This window comes from Dendrobates tinctorius, unplaced genomic scaffold, assembly GCF_039654945.1.
Source record: "Dendrobates tinctorius isolate UK_male_01 unplaced genomic scaffold, ASM3965494v1 ptg000387l, whole genome shotgun sequence".
NCBI lineage: Eukaryota > Metazoa > Chordata > Amphibia > Anura > Dendrobatidae > Dendrobates > Dendrobates tinctorius.
The window spans coordinates 34,842-57,090 of NW_027362053.1; the positions used below are offsets into that span (position 1 = coordinate 34,842).

Here is a 22,249-nt window from a genome sequence, read left to right on the forward strand (position 1 = left end):
TTTGTATGTGACGTCACGACAAGGCAGACGGGTTTACCCTTTATGCGCTGCATTGCACTCTGGCCAATGGCTGCCCGGAGTTTACACGGCTGACGAGTTACGCCTGCCACGCCCCAATGCACTTTTTTTTTTTTTTTTTTTAAGGCTCCAATTGGCTTTCCCGCCCCCGGTCTCTGGGCGTGGCTTCCACAAAGCACCTATCAGCGAGGCCATTACTGAGCCGCAGCCAATCAGCTCTTAGCTCTGTATCTGTCTGGCCACTCGCTTTCCCGAGCGGCAGGACCCACTTTACACACCGCCGGTCGCGTCACTTCTGGTTCGGTCCAAAATGGCGCCTGAGGCGTCCGTCGCTCTGCTCCCTTCTGAGTGCAGCTGAGGCGAAGACTTCCTGAGGAGGCTGCGTGACGTCAGCTGCGCGACTCGGTGACGTAACTTGCACGAAGGGAAACAGTGGGAGGGGCGGTGAGTTCTGGAATCTGTGTGACATCTCGCTGTGTTAACAACAACAAAGCCTGGAAAGGAATGGGGCTGCCCGGCTGACAGGCACGGTGAGTGGGGGGCTGCCGGGCTGACAGGCACGGTGAGTGGGGGGCTGCCGGGCTGACAGGCACGGTGAGTGGGAGGCTGCCGGGCTGACAGGCACGGTGAGTGGGAGGCTGCCGGGCTGACAGGCACGGTGAGTGGGGGGTTGCCGGGCTGACAGGCACGGTGAGTGGGGGGTTGCCGGGCTGACAGGCACGGTGAGTGGGGGGTTGCCGGGCTGACAGGCACGGTGAGTGGGGGGCTGCCGGGCTGACAGGCACGGTGAGTGGGGGCTGCCGGGCTGACAGGCACGGTGAGTGGGGGGCTGCCGGGCTGACAGGCACGGTGAGTGGGGGGCTGCCGGGCTGACAGGCACGGTGAGTGGGGGGCTGCCGGGCTGACAGGCACGGTGAGTGGGGGGCTGCCGGGCTGACAGGCACGGTGAGTGGGGGGCTGCCGGGCTGACAGGCACGGTGAGCGGGGGGCTGCCGGGCTTATAGGCACGGTGAGCGGGAGGCTGCCGGGCTTATAGGCACGGTGAGCGGGGGGCTGCCGGGCTGACAGGCACGGTGAGCGGGGGGCTGCCGGGCTGACAGGCACGATGAGCGAGGGGCGGCAGGCTCACAGGCACGATGAGCGAGGGGCGGCAGGCTCACAGGCACGGTGAGCGAGGGGCGGCAGGCTCACAGGCACGGTGAGCGAGGGGCGGCAGGCTCACAGGCACGGTGAGCGGGGAGCTGCCAGGCTGACAGCCATGGTGATTGGGTGGCTTCCGGGCTGACAGCCATGGTGATTGGGTGGCTTCCGGGCTGACAGCCATGGTGATTGGGTGGCTTCCGGGCTGACAGCCATGGTGATTGGGTGGCTGCCGGGCTGACAGCCATGGTGATTGGGTGGCTGCCGGGCTGACAGCCATGGTGATTGGGTGGCTGCCGGGCTGACAGCCATGGTGATTGGGTGGCTGCCGGGCTGACAGCCATGGTGATTGGGTGGCTGCCGGGCTGACAGCCATGGTGATTGGGTGGCTGCCGGGCTGACAGCCATGGTGATTGGGTGGCTGCCGGGCTGACAGCCATGGTGATTGGGTGGCTGCCGGGCTGACAGCCATGGTGATTGGGTGGCGGCCGGGCTGACAGCCATGGTGATTGGGTGGCGGCCGGGCTGACAGCCATGGTGATTGGGTGGCGGCCGGGCTGACAGCCATGGTGATTGGGTGGCGGCCGGGCTGACAGCCATGGTGATTGGGTGGCGGCCGGGCTGACAGCCATGGTGATTGGGTGGCGGCCGGGCTGACAGCCATGGTGATTGGGTGGCGGCCGGGCTGACAGCCATGGTGATTGGGTGGCGGCCGGGCTGACAGCCATGGTGAGTAGGGGGCTGTCAGGGGGGGGGGCGGCGGGCTGACAGGCATGGTGAGTGGAGGGCGGCGGGCTGTGGCGCTGTGTGGTCAGGGGCACAGTCCAGGGGGCATGGAGCTGCACTGAAGCCCCCGGCGGCATCCTCATTCATCTGTGAGGAAGAGGGCACTGTTGTTGCACGGCTCTGCCTCCCACGGGAAGTGGGGCTGACCGGAATCCCTGCTCCGTATACCTGTGGGGCCAGATGTGTAGGGTGTTCTCCCACCTGCTTACAGCACCGCCACTAAATAGGCATTGTTCTTATATGTGCTGGAAGAGAATCTTCCATAGTCCGTGGCAATAACTTTGCTGCATACAGTGCCATGCAAAAGTATTCACCCCCTTTCCATTTTTCATGTTTTGCTACCTCACTAATGTCACTTTTTTTGCAGGTTTGCGTCAGTTTATGTAAAGTACATGCCTACTGCTGTAGTTGGTTTTCATTTTTGTGAAGCAAGCAACAAATAGGAGAAAATAGCACAACTATTCACCCGCTCTAAAGTCAGTACTTTGTAGAGCCTCCTTTTGCGACAATTAAAGCTGCAAGTCACTTGCCAGTGGAATTTTTTTTTTTCCCATTCCTCAAGGCAAAACTATTCCAGCTCCTTCAAGTTTGCTGTTACCAGAGGAAGCCATCTTCTTAGCTGGATAAAGGTCTGGGCTTTGACTAGACCACTCCAAAGCAATTACACGTTTCCCCTTAAACTACATGAGTTTTGCTTTAGCAGTATGCTTTGTGTCATTGTCAGAAGGAGAACCTCTGTGTCAGTCTCAAATCACTGGCAGATTGAAAGAGGTTTTGCTGAAGAAAATCTCCTATTTTTCTTGCACCATCCGTCTTCCCCTCGAATCAAATCATTTTCCATGTCCCTGCTGCTGAAAACATCCCCACAATGCAATGCTGCCACCATGTTTCACTGTGGGGATGGTGTTCTTGGGATGATGAGCTGTGTTGGCTTGATGCCAGACATAGTGTTTACTTTGGTGGCCAAAAAGTTCAATTTTGTTCTCTGACCACAGCTCCTTCTGATTTGGGGAGTCTCCATCATGTATTTTGGCAAACTCAAAATGAGCCTTATAATTTTTGTGTGTAAGGTTGGTTTCACACTTGTGTTTTTTAGCGCTGCGCCTCGTGCGCATTGCTCCCCTATCTACAACATGGCGGGTGCATGGTATAGCGCTTGTACGCGTTCATGTGCGTTTTCGTGCGCTGCGTTTTTTCCAGGTGTGCGCCCAGGCGCACCAGACGCAAAATGTTGTATTTTTCTGTGCGCCCAACTGCTTCCAAAAAACGTATGCGCAAAAAAACAACATTACAGTCTATGGGATTGCACGCGTGCGCTAGTACATTTGCACGCATGCGTTTAAAATCACAGGCGTTTTTAGAGTTAACATGGCGACAAACTGGTTAAATCGCATGAGCAAAAAACAGCAAATGCATGCAAAATGCTTAATGCGTTTTTTGCATGCGTTTGGAATGCGCACGAGGCGCAGCGCAAAAAAACGCTAGTGTGAAAGTAGCCTAAGTAAAAGCTTTTTCCTGCCCACTATTCCACAAAGACCACCTCTATGGACTGTACGGCGTATTGTGGCTGTATGGACAGATACTACAGTCTCTGCGTGGGAACTCTGCAGCTACTTGTGGATTATTTTTGGTCTCTGTGCTGCCTCTCTGATTAATTCCCTCCTTTCCCTTGCTGAGAGTCTTGATCAGTGGACTCTCTTTGCAGGTCTATTGTGGTACCATGTTATGTACATTTGATGAAAATGGATTTGATGGTGCTCCAGGGGATCATCAGATTGGGATATTTTTTTTTACAACCCAACCCTGACTTGTTTGGAGATCTCCTTGGTCTTCTTCATGGTGTTGTTTGGTTAGTGGTGCCTCTTGCTTAATGGTTGTTGCAGCCTCTGTGGCCTTTCAGAAAAGGTGTATATATACTTAGAGACCATAAGGGATCAGTGAGCAATTCTCATTCACCAATGGTGACTGCCTGCAGACTTAACGTTGCCCTCCACAAGGTCCAAAACAGTGAATATTCCAAAAATCCAAGGCACCAAAGAGTATATCGGGTTAAAACTTAGCTTTTATTCCATCCTTAAAGGGAATCTGTCACCCCATTTTAGCCCCCCATTTTAGCCCTATCAGCTGCCGGCACCGCCAGCAGGGGCTTATCTACAGCATTCTGTAATGCTGTAGATAAGCCCTCGATGTAACCTAAAAGATAAGAAAAACAAGTTAGATTATACTCACCCGGGCGTCCGGTCCTATGGGTGTCGCGGTTCCGTCCGGCTCCTCCCATCTTCATACAATGCCGTCCTCCTTCTTACTTCTGCTGCAGCTCCGGCGCAGCCCTACTTTATCTGCCCTGTTGAGGGCAGAGTAAAGTACTGCAGTGCGCAGGCGCCAGACCTCTCTGACCTTTTCCGGCGCCTGCGCACTGCAGTACTTTACTTTGCCCTCAACAAGGCAGATAAAGTACGCCTGCGCAGGAGCCGCGGTAGAAGTAAGAAGGAGGACGTCATTGCATGAAGATGGGAGGCGTCGCATCGGAGCCCGACCCCCCCCCGGTGAGTATAATCTGACTTGTTTTTCTTCTCTTTCAGGTTACATCGGAGGCTTGTCTACAGCATTACAGAATTCTGTAGATAAGCCCCTGACGGCGGTGTCGGCAGCTGATAGGGCTAAAATGGGGTGACAGATTCCCTTTAAAAATCACATAACCAGGGTACAAAATGAGGTAGACGATGCAACATTTTAGCCAGAAATACAAATTTTAAACATTCAGCCTCAGATCTTTGGAATCTATACTGACAGACAATATGACACTTAGGCTATGTGCACACGGTGCAGAGTCTGCTGCAGATACGCAGCGGATTTGGCCCTGCATATACGCAGCAGAACTGCATGTGATGTACAGTACCATTGTAGCCTATGTAAAACAAAATCCGCAGTGCACATGCTGTGTTTTTTTTTCCGCGCAGATTTGGTGCGAAATGAAAAAAGCAGCACGTCACTTCTTTTGTGCGGTTTTGCTGCAGTTTTCCACCTGCTCCATTCTAGAAATCCGCAGGTGGAAAACCGTACAAAACTTGCAGTAAAACCGCACAAAAAATGCACTAAATCCGCAGGAAAAATGCAGGTCATTTGACCTGCGAATTTAGTGAATTCTGCGCGGAAAATTCCAAAGCAGAATACGCACCGTGTGCACATAGCCTTATGGTTGCTTTAACATATCAGTTTTTTTTACATCAGTCGCAATCTGGCAATATTTGAAAAACACGGATCCGGCAAAGGATGCCGCCGGATATGTTTTTTTCTCATAGACTTGTATTAGCGATGACTGGCCTCATGTTTCATTCGCCAGATCTGTTGTAAATTTTTTTTGTCTGGCAGCCGGACACAACTCACAAAGCAACGTTTTTTGTGTCCGTCGAAAAATTGGGCAGCGATGGATCTTTCGCTCTCTGTCATTTGTTAGAATGAAAGCCTATGGGTGCAGGATCCCCTGTCATCTGTTAAATGACGGATGCCGGCGATGGATCCAATTTTTTTTTTTTTTTTTTTTTTTACTGAGCATGCCCCTGACAGGTTAAAACACCAAAGAAAGGATAGATATATACACATAGAATATGTGTGTGTATATATATTTATTTATTGCACATACATGTCATTGAGACTATAATATATATATATATATATATATATATATATATATATATATATATATATATATATATATATATATATATAATATGTGTGTTCTACATAGCATAATAGCCGCCAAATCAGTTGCCGGCTTCAGTAAAATCATTCCCGAACCCGACATCTGACATTTGCTGTGGTTTACATATAATAAACCATGTCATATCAAAGCGAGATATATATATATATATATATATATATATATATATATATATATATATATATATATATATATAGTGGTTTGTGTTAGGAAAAATTTGGAACTCTAGGAGTTAAATTTAAGACTATAATCGCGGAAAAAATTGGTGTGGGCTCCCGCGCAATTTTCTCCGCCAGAGAGGGAAAGCCAGTGAGTGAGGGCAGCTATTAATAGCCTGGAGAGGGAGGATCATTGTTTTTTTCCCCTCCCCCCCCCGACTAAAAAAAATCTGCCACCAGCTATCCTAGGAAAGGCGCATCTATAATATGCGCCGTTTCTGGCACTTAGCCTCTCTATTCCCATTGCCTTTAGTGGTGGCTCATTGGTTAATAATAATGGGTTAATGTCACCTTGCTATTGATAGGTGACATTAAGCCGGGTTAATAATGGAGACTTGTCAATAAGACACCTATCCATTATTAACCCTAGAATAGTGGTTAAAAAAAAGACACACACATTAATTAAAATTATTTTAATGAAATACACAAAGTTTTGGACTATTTATTAATTCTGGCAATCCAAAAAAAGCCCTCGTTCTGTTAAAAAAAAATAAAATAAAAAACCAACAATATACATACCTCTCCGCCATTCAGTCAGGTCCCCCGCTGCAAACCATCACAAGGGGTTAACTAGTTTACAACGGGGATCGGTGCCTATATATATATATATATATATATATATATATATATATATATATATATATATATATATATATATATATATACACACTCACTGGCCACTTTATTAGGTACACCTGTCCAACTGTGTGTTAAGACTTAATTTCTAATCAGCCAATCACATGGCGGCAACTCAGTGCATTTAGGCATGTAGACATGGTCAAGACAATCTCCTGCAGTTCAAACCGAGCATCAGTATGGGGAAGAAAGGTGATTTGAGTGCCTTTGAACGTGGCATGATTGTTGGTGCCAGAAGGGCTGGTCTGAGAATTTCAGAAACTGCTGATCTACTGGGATTTTCACGCACAACCATCTCTAGGGTTTACAGAGAATGGTCCGAAAAAGAAAAAAAATCCAGTGAGCGGCAGTTCTGTGGCCGGAAATGCCATGTTGATGCCAGAGGTCAGAGGAGAATGGGCAGACTGGTTCGAGCTGATAGAAAGGCAACAGTGACTCAAATTGCCACCCGTTACAACCAAGGTAGGCAGAAGAGCATCTCTGAACGCACAGTGCGTCGAACTTTGAGGCAGATGGGCTACAGCAGCAGAAGACCACACTGGGTACCACTCCTCTCAGCTAAGAACAGGAAACTGAGGCTACAATTTGCACAAGCTCATCGAAATTGGACAGTAGAAGATTGGAAAAACGTTGCCTGGTCTGATGAGTCTCGATTTCTGCTGCGACATTCGGATGGTAGGGTCAGAATTTGGTGTAAACAACATGAAAGCATGGATCCATCCTGCCTTGTATCAACGGTTCAGGCTGGTGGTGGTGGTGTCATGGTGTGGGGAATTTTTTCTGGGCACTCTTTGGGCCCCTTGGTACCAATTGAGCATCGTTGCAACGCCACAGCCTACCTGAGTATTGTTGCTGACCATGTCCATCCCTTTATGACCACAATGTACCCAACATCTGATGGCTACTTTCAGCAGGATAATGCGCCATGTCATAAAGCTCAAATCATCTCAGATTGGTTTCTTGAACATGACAATGAGTTTACTGTACTCAAATGGCCTCCTCAGTCACCAGATCTCAATCCAATAGAGCATCTTTGGGATGTGGTGGAACGGGAGATTCGCATCAGGGATGTGCAGCCGACAAATCTGCGCCAACTGTGTGATGCCATCATGTCAATATGGTCCAAAATCTCTGAGGAATGCTTCCAGCACCTTGTTGAATCTCTGCCACGAAGAATTGAGGCAGTTCTGAAGGCAAAAGGGGGTCCAACCCCTTACTAGCATGGTGTACCTAATAAAGTGGCCAGTGAGTGTATATATACATACGCTACTGCTGGGGAGGGTAATAATGATCTCCTCTTCTCCAGACCCTGGGTACCATCCGCACATTTTCTGCTTACTTTGTGCATGGTGGGCATGGCCATATGAGGAAAGTAAGTGGAACAAGGTTGTCCTATGTGTGCGGAATCCCCGCGATTTTGCGAAAAGAATGAACATGCTGTGTATTTTTCCGTGATGCGATTCTGCCGCTGATAAATACGCAGCATTAGCACAGCATGTGCGGAATGCCATTGAACTCAATTGATTGCTTATTTTATGCGTTTTTGCGGCAAAAACGCATAAAATCTGCGGGAATTACGGACGTGTGCACACAGCCTCAGGGTATGTGCACGCGTTGCGGATTCTAAAGGTCCGTATGTGATTTACAGTACAATGTTATTCTATGGGGAAAAAAATTTGCTGTGCACATGCTGCGGAAAAATCTGTGCGGAAACGCAGTGGTTTATTTTCTGCAGCATGTCAGTTCTTTGTGCGGTTTCCGCAGCGTTTTTACGCCTATTCCATTGTAGGAATCCACAGGTGTAAAAACGCAGGTGAAATCCGCATAAAGAAAGCACGGCAATCCGCGACGTGTGCACTTACCCTTAAGGACTCTGTCAGCGCAGAATGACTGCTCAAGATAAGTCCTGCTGGTTGGTGCTTGAGCTTGACAGCGGGGCCAAATATTTCTATACACCTTCCCACCTGCTTGTTTCCCTTTATCTACTCCCTCCTCTTCTTTGACAGCTCTGACTTTATAGTACCAGATAAGGATGGAGATGATGGAAAGTTGTATAAAAATAATTAGCCCCGCCATTATGTATCGAGCACCTGTACTTGGTTTAAACAGTCATTCTGTGTTGACAGTCCCTTAAAAAAAGCAGGTCGCCCACTCACACTTGACTGTCCCCTTAAGTAAAACAAATTACAAAGTATGTAATTTTTGATCCATTGGATTGATTTGGTTCATTTCTCTTTGGCTCTAATTTAAGGACTTGTATGAAAATCCGATGTAGTTTTAGGTCAAATAGGTGCAGAAATATGGAAAATTCTGAAGGGTTCACAAACTTTCAAGCACTACTGGTGTGCCTTTGCCATTGTTGTGGATCATAGAGTGCATCTCACCATTGGGTTGCTGGCTTTCATTCCCTCCTCTCTTGAACCCCTGCTCCTGCGTCAGATATTATGGACTGAGTGCATTACATTCATTCACTCCCACATTCATTACTTCCTATGGGATAACAAAGCACATGCTTATGTAAAAGCATTTCTGGAATTGGTGCCAGTAATTGTTATTGGTGGCTCTTGTGAGAAGTGTCTGTACATGCTGGAATGGTAAATTGCAGGCTGTAGTGCACTGGTAAAGCTAGGTAGAGAAAGGTGTGCCCGCACCCAGCGTTATGGCACATTCCTGCCACTTCACTGACCACATGATTATTCAACCCCTTTCAGTTTTGATTAGTTTGTCTTGCAGAACAGATATCAGTGCTCTCATGGCAGTGACTCTGGTTTGGGTGGTGAACTCATTGATTATACTCTAATATTGGTAGAGGACTTGTTAGTTCTCTAGAGCAGGGTTCCCGAACTCCAGTCCTCAAGGCCCACCAACAGATCATGTTTTCAGGATTTCCTTAGTATTGCCAAGGTGATAATTGCTTCACCTGTACAATACAAGGGGGATCCTGAAAGCATGACCTGTTGGTGGGCCTTGAGGACTGGAGTTCGGGAACCCTGCTCTAGATCATGAAAAAACAATTCTGAATAATCTGTTCCCATAGTTCTGCATTGTGCCAGTCCTATTCTTTCTCCTGGCAGTTTATGAATAAGTTTCCAAATGGAAGTTACCAGTTGAGGCTGAGGGGGTGTCCCTGTGCGTTCAGACTTTGTCCAATCGGAGCGGCCAGATATTGTAGTTATGCCCATTTGACAAGAAAATGGTAGCTCCCATCTCTAATAGGATTAAGGGAGGAACAAAACCATGCTTTTATATGAAGATATGCTCTAGAAGTTTATTTATAAGCAATACAAGTATTTAATGCAATAGACATGTCCTAACTATCATAGTCCTCTGTACTGCATTATAGCCTGTAATCATGATAAATGAACGTAACACATTAATCAGACTGTATACTTGTACTCTGTTGGGTTACAGTTGTGGACAAAAGTATTGACACCCCTGCAATTTTGTCAGATAATACTCAGTTTCTTCCTGAAAATGATTGCAAACACAAATTCTTTGGTTTTATTATCTTCAATTAATTTGTCTTAAATGAAAAAACACAAAAGAGAATGAAGCAAAACATTGATCATTTCAGACAAAAGTATTGGCACCCTCAGCCTAATACTTGGTTGCACAACCTTTAGCCAAAATAACTGCAACCAACCACTTCCGGTAACCATCAATGAGTTTCTTACAATGCTCTGCTGGAATTTTAGACCATTCTTCTTTGGCAAACTGCTCCAGGTCCCTGATATTTGAAGGGTGTTCTCCAAACTGCCATTTTTAGATCTCTCCACAGGTGTTCTATGGGATTCAGGTCTGGACTCATTGCTGGCCACCTTAGAAGTCTCCAGTGCTTTCTCTCAAACCATTTTCTAGTGCTTTTTGAAGTGTGTTTTGGGTCATTGTCCTGCTGGAAGACACATGACCTCTGAGGGAGGCCCAGCTTTCTCACACTGGGCCCTACATTATGCTGCAAAATTTGTTGGTAGTCTTCAGACTTCATAATGCCATGCACACGGTCAAGCAGTCCAGTGCCAGAGGCAGCAAAGCAACCCCAAAACATCAGGGAACCTCCACCATGTTTGACTGTAGGGACTGTGTTTTTTTTCTTTGAATGCCTCTTTTTTTCTCCTGTAAACTCTATGTTGATGCCTTTGCTCTACTTTTGTCTCATCTGACCAGAAAACATTCTTCCAAAACGTTTTAGGCTTTTTCAGGTAAGTTTTGGCAAACTCCAGCCTGGCTTTTTTATGTCTCGGGGTAAGAAGTGGGGTCTTCCTGGGTCTCCTACCATACAGTCTCTTTTCATTCAGACGCCGACGGATAGTACGGGTTGACACTGTTGTACCCTCGGACTGCAGAGCAGCTTGAACTTGTTTGGATGTTAGTCGAGGTTCTTTATGCAATATCCGCACAATCTTGCGTTGAAATCTCTTGTCAATTTTTCTTTTCCGTCCACATCTAGGGAGGTTAGCCACAGTGCCATGGGCTTTAAACTTCTTGATGACACTGTGCGCACGGTAGACACAGGAACATTCAGGTCTTTGGAGATGGACTTGTAGCCTAGAGATTGCTCATGCTTCCTCACAATTTGGTTTCTCAAGTCCTCAGACAGTTCTTTGGTCTTCTTTCTTTTCTCCATGCTCAATGAGGTACACACAAGGACACAGGACAGAGGTTGAGTCAACTTTAATACATGTCAACTGGCTGCAAGTGTGATTTAGTTATTGCCAACACCTGTTAGGTGCCACAGGTAAGTTACAGGTGCTGCTAATTACACAAATTAGAGAAGCATCACATGATTTTTCGAACAGTGCCAATACTTTTGTCCACCCTCTTTTTTATGTTTGGTGTGGAAATATATCCAATTTGGCTTTAGGACAATTCTTTTTGTGTTTTTTCATTTAAGACAAATTAAATGAAGATAATAATACCAAAGAATTTGTGCTTGCAATCATTTTCAGGAAGAAACTGAGTATTATCTGACAGAATTGCAGGGGTGTCAATACTTTTGGCCACAACTGTATGTCAACATGTTTAGTTTTTACAACAGATTTTTATGCACTTAAAACCATAGTGTTGGCAGGAAAAAAGCTGCATAAAATATGCGCTCTTTTTTTCCCCTACTCATGTGAACAGGTGAAAAATACTGCAAAATCTCTGAAAGAATTGACATGGTGTAGATTTGTAATATCACATTGGTTAAAATCTTCGAGGGAAAAAAATAAGCCGCACGTGCATAAGATTTCAGACATCTGATACACTTGGAAAAAAAAAACCGCAGTGTGTGAACAGGCCATTTATGTATGTTTACATGCTGCGCTTTTGCAGCACTTTTTTTTCTGCATCAAAACCAGAGTGGTGGCAGGAAACATTTTGTGTACAATACATGTTTTTTTTCTGTGCGTTTGTAATTGTGTTTTTCGTTAATTCATTTGAATGGGTGAAAAGCACTGCTAAGACCCTGAAAACATTGACATGCTGAGTCTTGGCAAAAAAAAACCTGCCGAAGTGCTAAAAATACTGTACACTTGAGGAAAGATCCTGCTGTGCATGCATGACATTTCAGAAGTCTGATGGATCTTGTACTGAAAACACTGTGTATTGTACGCAGCAAAACACGCCTGTGGGAAAACGTCCTTACTGGTCTAATGAAATCAATGTAGTGTCAGATTACTGTCTGTACCCCTTATATGACTGACTAGAAATAAGGCTATGTTCACATCTGCCTGGGTGGTTCCATCACATTTGACAGATCGCACTGCATGCCATGTTATTTTTCCTAGAGAAAGAGTGGATCCTGGCAAACCCCAGTCTCATTCATACAGAAGATGGGCACTTTAATGTCTATGACAGATTACGTATAGCATTGTGGTCTCTGAGTTGAATGCGCTATTAAATAATGCTCTTTTGTATACTTTGTGCAACTAAGTAGCTTTGATATTCTGAACAGTTGTAAGTTGGGCTGGTCAATATTGCCACAAATGAAAATCTCCTGTCCTCCATGCCTCCCAATTTTCGTCTCTATTTTCTTGATTTTTCTTCTGGTCAAAATGCCTAAACATAATTCTGCCAAGTAAGGGAGTTGTTAAAGAATTTGTCAATTACTTTAGCTTCGATGACCTGTCTAGTGAGTATTTCTGGTAAGCAGTCGCCGATAATAGCTGATCTGCGGGAGTGTCTCGGGTGTTGGAGCCCGATCGATCAGACATGATGACAAGTGTTGATTAAATAGCTTCGGAGAAGTCCTTTTCCAAATAGGTATTTCACTTACCGAATAGCTGCATCGGTAATCCAGATACCTGGAGCATTCCCAATAATCAGCTGTTCGGCGCCACAGCTGCATGTGTCGCAGCTGTGTGACAGTCACAACCCATGTATGGAGAGCCTGTTTATTGGACTCTGCATGCGTGTGCTGTGACTGTCACACACCGCGACACATGCATCTGCAGCGCGGAACAGCTGATTAACGGGAGGGCTCCAGGTATCCGGGTTCCCAATGCGGCTATTTGGATAAGTAGTTATCCGAAGCTATTCACTCATCCCTAATGACGACCTATCGTAAGGATACTCATCAGTGTTAAAGTAGCATACAACCTCCTTAAATGGAACCTGTCACCTGTAGCTATAGTGGTAATCTGCAGGTAAATAGCATTTTAAGGGTATGTGTCCACGGTCAGGATTCTGAGCGCTTTAGACGCGGCGGACACCCGCCCCACCCAAAATGCTGTCCCCTTTTTGAACACATGCGGAATCATTGCATCCTATACATAGACTGTGTTATTTATCTTGCGGAGACAGAGCGCCCTGCAAGATAAATAGACATGCTGCGGTCTATAAAGATGCGCCGCATGTCCGGTTACGCGGGTCTGCCACCTGCGTGTTTGTACGTATAGTGGAGATGGGATTATATTAAATCCCCTCCACTATGCTGTAACATCTGGACGCTGTGGCTGTACGCAGCGTCCAATCCGCAGCAAATCCTGACCGTGGAAACATACCCTAAGAGTTGCCAGTTCTTGCTCTTATTTTATTCCTGCTGCTCCCCTGAGTATTATTTTTTTTTTATTTTAAACTCTGCCATACATTTTCAGAGATTTGGGCCTTTTTTATTTTGTGCCAATTTTTCTGAACTTTACAAGTGAGTGGTGTTCATATGGTAATGATGCAGAGTCGCTAGGGACGTGGATGCCTCTTGGAGCTGTTAGTTACTGCTCACTACACAGTCGTTCATGAGAACTCAGTGGTTGAAGCTATGTAAGTGCATTGACACACACCACAGTGCATTCCAGCCTGACTTGGATATGGATTCTGTACTAGATTTCTCATGATTTTCCCATTGGCTCTCTGTTCAAATGTATTGATATTATTTGGCATCAAGTGCTTATACAGCCATACCGCTACTTCTGTATGTAAAACTATCTGATTTAATACAATGGCTCATATATTAGACTTATTGTATTTTGGTAGGATCAATCCTCCTCAGTCTTCTAATTGGGCATATAGGTCATAGGAAGCTAAAATAACATGATACCTTGATATCCGTGATCTGATGTCTTAAGGCCCTGTTACACGTATCAATGTCCCAGCAATCCCACCAACGATCCGACATGGATGGGATCGCTGGGACATAGGTGATTGCTGGTGAGCTGTCACATAGACGGACCCACCTGCGAGCAAGCTGGTATCCAAGGTAAACAGCGGGTATCTTAAGAGCCGCGCGTCTCTTGGATACCCACTGTTTACATTGGAAACCAGCGTCGCTGATCGTTGGTCTCTCGCTGCCACACACAGCGATGCATGCTGGCCAGCGGGAGACCAATGATCAAAAAATGACCCAGGACGATCCTGCACGATCAGCGATACCTGGCAGGAGGGCCAGTCCCTAATTCATGTCACACACAGCGATGTCTCTGGTGAGATTGCTGTGGCGTCACAAAATCAGCGATCTCGCGGTGTGTGACAGGGCCCTTAGTTCTAAGAAATGCATGTTTTTCTTTTATGTAAATGACATGTTAAGATCTATGGGCCAGACACACTGAGCTACATGATTTTATATGAAGGTGGAGTTACCATTGTGATGTGGAATGGCTGCTCTCCTGATCTTACTGCAGAGCTGTGTGTCATTATAAGGCTAAGTTCACATGTAGCAGAATTCCCGCAGAAGTTACAGCGGGAATTCCGGAATTTTAAATTCCTGCGATTTTCCCGCGCAGAATCTAGCGCTTTTCAAGCGTAATTAGCTTGCAGAATGCTAGCGTTTTCCAAGCAATCTGTAGCATTGCTTGGAGAACTGATTGACAGGTTGGTCACACTTACTATTGAGGCTGCCTAGCAGTAGCAGCATCAGTAGTAAAAAGATCTAATGTTAAAAATAATAAAAAAAAAAAAATCCGGTTATATTCACCTTCTGGCGTCCTGCGCACCGTCCCCAGGCCTCCGCGATGCTCTGGCAGGTCCCGTTCCCAGAGATGCATTGCGACAATGACCTTTGACGTTGCGGTCTCACGAGACCGCTATAGCATTGTGAGACGCGACGTCCGCAAAGGTCATTGCAATGCATCTCGCAATGCGCGGGACGCCGGAAGGTGAATATAACTTTTTTTTTTTTTTTCTTTTAATTTTAATTCTATTCTTTACAGGGATATGGTACCCACAGCCTGGAGGACAGTCTCCTCTCCTCCGGACCGTGGGTACCATCCGCAAATGTTCTGCTTACTTTTCGCATGGTGGGCACAGCCATATGCGGAAAGTAGGCAGAACAATGCATTCCTATGGGTGCGGAATTGCCGCGATTCCGCAAAATAATGAGCATGCTGCGGATTTTTCTGCGATGCGATTCCGCCGCGGGAAAATCCGCAGCATTAGCACAGCAGTGCGGAATCCCATAGGAATGCATGGGATGCTGTTTTTTTGCGGTAAAAAACGCCGCGAAAAAACCTGAACGTGTGAATGCAGCCTAACTGACACATCTGCAGGTGCCTCTCAGCTTCCATCTCACAGGCAAACAGGGCTGTGATATTGTTACAATACAGCAGAGCTGAAAGAGAATCAAAAAATGTGTTTGTAAGAAGAAAAAGTTCAGTCCTTCTCTGTGTTAGTTATTTGTCTCACACTGGTAAATGCCCCTCATATTTATATTAATCCCTGGAGGCAGATTAGTTTCCTTTTCATAGCCTGGAATAGCTCCTTTACATATATGAAAAATAAGGACTTTCTGGAATAAAATATCAGATCGCAGATATTAAGGTATCATTTTATTCAGCTAGCTATAATCTTCATGCCCATGTGGACGACTTAAAAGGAACCCGTCAGCAGGATTGTGCCATATTCATCTGTATGGCTTATGACAGGTCACTGATCCCTCATTGACTTGCACCCTATTTTACATACTGAATATAATATGTATTGGAAAAAAAAATCACATTCGGCAGCAGGTGCCGGTGCAAGATCTGTAGCATGATTGCATATATAATATCCATTATTTTATTTAGTGATATAAATTTGTTCAGAAAAAGTCTTTCTCAAAATGTCGCCGGCCTTGCCTGCACAGTAGCATAATTTGGAACTCGATAGATGCTACTGCGCAGTCGCCAGTGCCATTTGGCTAGAGGAAGAAAAATGTGTCCACCAAGATGGTGCCTGCGCAGTAGCATCTATCAGCGATCTAGTGGACGCTTCTGAACAGGAGCCATCTTGGCGGATACATTTTTTTCCCTCTAGCAAAATGTCAGCGCCATTTTGAGTTTTTTTTTTTTTTTTTCCTGAGGAAATTTTTTATCACTAAATAAAGTAATTGAATGGATATTATAGATATGATTATTCTTTTCAAACCATATTATACTCAGTATGTAAATTAGGTGGCAGGTCAGTGAGAGATCAGTGACCTGTCATAAGCCATACCGATGAATATGTAAGGCCTCTTTCACACTTCAGTTTTTTGCCATCAGTCAAAATCCGCCAAAATTTGAAATTGGCGGATCCGCAAAAAAATGTATAAAACGGATGCAAGCTGGTGGGACGGATCCGTTTTTTTAAGGATCCGCCATACCGATTTTATTGCGGATCCTCAACAAAACGGATCCGTCCCATCCGTTGGCATCCGTTTTGTACATCCGTTGGATCCGTTTTCTTGCGGATCCGTTTTTCCACACCTCCAAAATGGGATGCTCCCAAATATGATTCGCTCTTGGAAAATGCTCTCAAATGTGATTGGATGCTGGAAACTAGGGAGAAATATATCTAGGGTGTTGTGATACAATTTCTTTGAAAGGTTTTAGAGCTAGTGGCAGCGATGGAAGGAGTTAGTGCGAGTCTGGAAGGAGTTATTGCGAGTATTGACAGCTTCAGTGTGGAATTGGATCTTCACTTGAATCAGTTGGCAATTATTGCTCTCGAGACAGAGAAAAGAAGATTGCGAATCCTGCGTATGAGGAGACGGCGCCAGTGGATTCATCCCATTAATGCGCAGAGGTTCAACCGTGGTGTTTTTTCCACATTGTACCTGGAATTGAGGGATAATCCGCACAAGTTCTTCAACTACGTGCGCATGAGGCTGGAATTCTTTGAGATATTGGTGGATCGTGTTGGAGAACAAATCCGGAGAAGGGACACACAAATGCGGTTTTCTATATCACCGGCGGAGCGTTTGATGGTGACCCTTCGGTAAGTTATCTAAATTTTAAAATGTTTCAGATTCTGCAGGATTTTATTGTTATGTTATGGCTTGTAGTTTGTATTAATTTTACTGTTTCAATTTTTTTTAACAGATTCCTGGCAACTGGAGAATCCTTCACCTCCCTCCATTTCCAGTTCCGGATTGTGATTTCCACTATTGTTGGAATTGTACAACAGACCTGCCGGGCATTGTGGGATTCTCTACAGAAGGAATACATTCCAGAGCCAACACAGTAGAGGTGGCTGGAGATTGCAGAGAAGTTTCAAGAAATCTGCCAGTTTCCAAACTGCATTGGTGCCGTGGATGGCAAGCATATCAGGATTGTGAAACCTATGGGATCTGGTTCACAGTTTTACAACTATAAGAAATACTTTTCTATTGTGCTGATGGCCATTTCGGATGCAAACTGCAAATTCATTGCCGTGGACATCGGTGCATACGGTCGTTCTAATGACTCTCAGGTATTCAAGATTTCCACCATGGGCCGTCGCTTGTATGGAGATAATTTTAACTTCCCACCTCCAAGACCACTCCCTGGAACAACAGGCCCACCAATGCCTTTTGTGTGCGTTGGCGACGATGCTTTTCAGCTTTCTAAACACCTACTCAAACCATACGGTAGTCGTGGATTAACACACCGGAAAAGAATCTATAACTATCGCTTAACTAGAGCGCGCAGAGTTGTGGAGTGTGCGTTTGGAATTTTAACTGCCAAATGGAGAGTCCTGTTAACAGCCATGAAAATGAAAACAGAGACTGTGGATGAGGTGGTTAAGGCCTGTGTAATCCTGCACAATTTTGTCCTTTCAAAGGAACCAGTTTCCATCAATGATAATCTGTCTGGAACCACCTTGTGGGATTATGAGCAACAAACTTTTCGGAGTACTGGATCAGTGGCAAGAATCAGGGACACCTTTGCAGACTATTTTGTGACCCCAGAGGAACAAGTGGACTGGCAAGATGACATGATATAATTTTCTATACCAATTGTGAGTAACCTTTTTTTTTTTTTTTTTTTTTTTTTCCCTGAAACGTTACCAAGTGTTTGGCTTTCCCAAGCATTGTTACCATGTGATTTGGTTTACCATTTTTTTTTTCTTCAAGTTTTACACTTTACCAGTGTTACCAATTGTTGGGTACCAAGCATAAAGTTTTACCAGTGTTACCAATTGTTGGGTACCAAGCATAAAGTTTTACCAGTGTTACCAAGTTTTACCAGTGTTACCAATTGTTGGGTACCAAGCATAAAGTTTTACTAGTGTTACCAATTGTTGGGTACCAATTGTTGGGTACCAAGCATAAAGTTTTAACAAGTGTTGTTTTGCACTTACAAATGTACCAAGTGTAAAATGTGACACTTTGAAATTTTACCAAGTGTTGTGTACCAAGCGTTTCACACTTTGAAATGGTACCAAATGTTGTGCTACCAAGTGTTTTTTTGTACCTTGTACCCCACCGGTGTACTGTGAAATATTGTTGTGTTACCAAGTGTTGTGTTTACCTTTTACACCACTGGTGTAATTTGAATATTTCAAAAGAAAGAAGCAAAAAAGAAACCACACAATAAAGTTTTTTGAAAAAAAAAAAACAGTTTATTTCTGAATTTGTAATATTGTAATTTTTTTTTTTTGGTATATTACCTTTTTTTTGTAATTTTTTTTTGGTATATATTACTTTTTGTAACTTTTTTTCTTGTTATATATTACCTTTTTTTTTTTTTTTTTTATAAGAAAACATCACATAGTGTGATAATGTTGGGTGGAGATAGTATTGGAGGGGTTATCAGGGTTGACCACATCGAGGGGGGGGGGGTAGAGGACTGGGGAGGGAGTTGGTGAGGACCAGAAGTGGAAGGGGGGTTTAACACGTGTGGTTGGGATGGGAGTGGATGGACAGATGAGGTTTGTGGGTACATTGAAGGTGTATGTGGGGGTGGGTATGGTGAGGGCATTGGGGTATAATGCAATGGGGAAGGTAGGTACTGGGAAGAATGGAATGGGGAACTAGAGAAAGGAGAGGGAGTGGTAGGAGGAGGGACGGCTGTGTGATGGATGGTGGTGGAAGGATGGACGGGGGAAGGATGGACTGTGGAAGGATGGACTGTGGGAGGATGGACTGTGGGAGGATGGACTGTGGGAGGATGGACTGTGGGAGGATGGACTGTGGGAGGATGGACTGTGGGAGGATGGACTGTGGGAGGATGGACTGTGGGAGGATGGACTGTGGGAGGATGGACTGTGGGAGGATGGACTGTGGGAGGATGGACTGTGGGAGGATGAGATGCTTCAGCAAGCACTTCCACTAGAGCATTCTGACAGGCTTGCATCACACGCATCTGCTGGTGAGTACTTAAACCTTCCATTTGCTGGACAACAGATTGAAAAAAGGTATGTCTCGGTGTCTGGTTTGATTCTAAATTCATCTGTTCCATGTATCTTCTGAGTTCCATGATACTTTGATCATGGTCAACCCAGAAGATAACCGTTGTCCATAAGTATGGAAACCGTGTTGAACAGTTGAGTTTAGACTCAAACAGTCAGACAAGGTCAACCTTTCCTGACTCCTCAGACGCTGCCGGCCAGAACCAAAAGTTGGTCAAGATGTTGCGGCAGTGTCTGAGGGGTGGGGAACAGGGAACAAGTCGTCACCAGCAGCTTCATGTGATGAAGTCTGCCCTGCTACTCCAGTGCTGGTGGAGGGGATAGAGGGATGAGACAAGAGGGTAGGTACAGAGGGGTCGGATACCTCGATGTGGTCACCGGGGGCGGTCTCACTAGGGATCACTCCAGAGGGACGCAACTCTGATGCAGACTCCCGAGTGCTGCAGATGGTGCTAAAAAAAAAGGAGGAAAAAATGTATATTAAAAATATTGATATTTAATTTAAGTCTGCTGAAAAAAAAATTGGTTAAACATTTCTACTACAGGAATTGTTTGGGGAATATTTACCTTCTGCACACCATTGTAGATCGCAGGAATGCCAGGGCTTTGTAGTTTTTGTACTGGGGTCCCCGGCGTCCTCCCGACGATCCACTCGGGGTCTGAATCTTTGTTGTAGTCCCTCTTGAAGCGATCCCGGAGCGACCACCACCGTGTGATAACCCTGTCACCTGTGAAGCAAAAAAAAAAAAGGTTTAGTATTCAACACTTCACATGCTGGAAAGTATTAAGTTACGTACCGGTAACGGTATTTTTCGGAAGCCCATGACAGCACCACGAGAGAGGGGATCCGCCCTATAGGAACAGGAAACCTACAGATACAAAAGGGCGGCACCTCTCCCACGCATCAGTTGGATTACAGAGCTTGAGAGGCTACCATGGTTAGTACACAACATATGATATATACAACCTATCTACCCTATTTAACCGAATTATTTCATACCATCTCCCACATATGGTGATTCTATGAACAATCTTCTAAAGGAGTGCACCCCTATACGTGAACAAGGGAGGGAACTAAGGGTGCTGTCATGGGCTCCCGAAAAATACCGTTACCGGTACGTAACTTAATACTTTATTCGGACTCCCATGACAGCACCACGAGAGAATTACAGAGATGTAAACTAACTTAGGGAGGGACTACAGCCTGCAGCACCCTTAGCCCGAAGGTGAGGTCTGAGGAGGCACCCATGTCTAACCGATAGTGGTTAAAAAAGGTGGAAGGAGATGACCAGGTGGCCGCCTTACATATTTGATCAATTGATACTCCAGATCTCTCCGCCCAGGATGATGCCATGGCCCGAGTGGAATGTGCCCTCAGGTTCTGTGGAGCCGGACCGCCACCTGCTGTGTAGGCAAGAGAGAGAGCCTCCCTAATCCACCTTGCTAATGTGCGTTTTGATACTGTATCCTTTCCTGGAACCTTGGAAGGATAGGAATAATGCGTTCTCCTTCTTCCAAGGATCCGTGGCTGCTAAATATGTCAGTAAGCATCTTCTAATATCTAACGTCTGGAGTTTCTGCTCTTTAGGGTTGGTTGGGTTAGGGAGGAAGGAAGGTAGAACTATCTCCTGTGTCCTGTGGAATTGTGTTGCTACCTTGGGAAGGTATGCTGGATCTGGCATTAGGATCACTCTATCCTGTAAGAACTCTGTGTAAGGAGGCAATCTGGAGAGTGCCTGTATGTCGCTCACCCTACGTGCGGATGTTATTGCTACCAGGAATGCTGTTTTAAGGGATATAATATTTAGTGAGGCGGAATCTAAAGGTTCAAACGGACTTTCTGTCATGGCTGTAAGGACTAAGTTTAAGTCCCACGGTACGCATCTGTCTTTGTGTATAGGTCTCGATCTGGCCGCTGCTCTGATGAACCTTGCTACCCAATAATCTTTTGCAATATCAGCTGCAAACAGGGCCCCTAAGGCTGAAACTTGTACTTTTAGCGTGCTTGTGGAGAGACCCAATTCGAAACCTTTCTGGAGAAATTCCAGAATATGTTTCGTGGGAATTCCATCTCTGATGTCAAAGTGAAAGGTGGACAGGAAGCGTTTCCAGGTCCTAGCATAGATATTAGTGGTGGTTAATTTTCTGCTTCTTAGGAGGGTGTCAATTAAGTTCTTGGAGAACCCTCTATTTTTTAATAGTGACCTTTCAAATACCACGCCGTCAAATGAAGTCCCGCTACTTGTGGGTGGCTGACTGGCCCCTGGTAGAGGAGATCCGGAAGGTTCGGCAGTACCCAGGGATCGCCTACCGACATGGTCCTCAACCATGCGAACCAGGTCCTCCTGGGCCAAAAGGGGGCAATCAGTATGACTCTTGCCTGATCCTCTCTGATCTTTCTGACTACCAGAGGAAGAAGATTCAATGGTGGGAAGGCGTATGCCAGAGAAAAATCCCATCTTATCAGTAGGGCATCCACCGCCAGGGGATTTTCCCTGGGGTTCAGAGAGCAGAACAATCTTTCTTTTCTGTTTTTCTGGTGGCAAAGAGGTCTACCTCTGGCTGGCCCCATCTGCGGACAATCTGGCGGTAAATATTTTTGTTCAAAGCCCATTCTCCTTGTCTTAGAGCCTTGCGGCTTAAAAAGTCTGCTCTTACATTGTCCTTTCCGCTGATGTGGAGCGCGGTC

At 45.6% G+C, this 22,249-nt stretch overlaps 1 protein-coding gene across 9 annotated transcripts in view; it reads left to right on the forward strand.

The window, feature by feature from the left end:
• Nucleotides 1-218: 218 nt before the first annotated feature.
• The window catches only part of KDM2A (lysine demethylase 2A), a 240,164-nt gene continuing 218,133 nt past the window's right edge, over nt 219-22,249 (forward strand). For 4 of the 9 annotated variants that reach the window (XM_073563333.1, XM_073563331.1, XM_073563337.1 and 1 more), the window contains exon 1: nt 220-548. The gene's annotated coding sequence lies outside the window, so the exon portion shown is untranslated. Of the gene's footprint in view, nt 549-22,249 lie in introns of all 9 variants that reach the window. The other 5 variants (XM_073563334.1, XM_073563332.1, XM_073563336.1 and 2 more) reach the window with 4 other exon arrangements.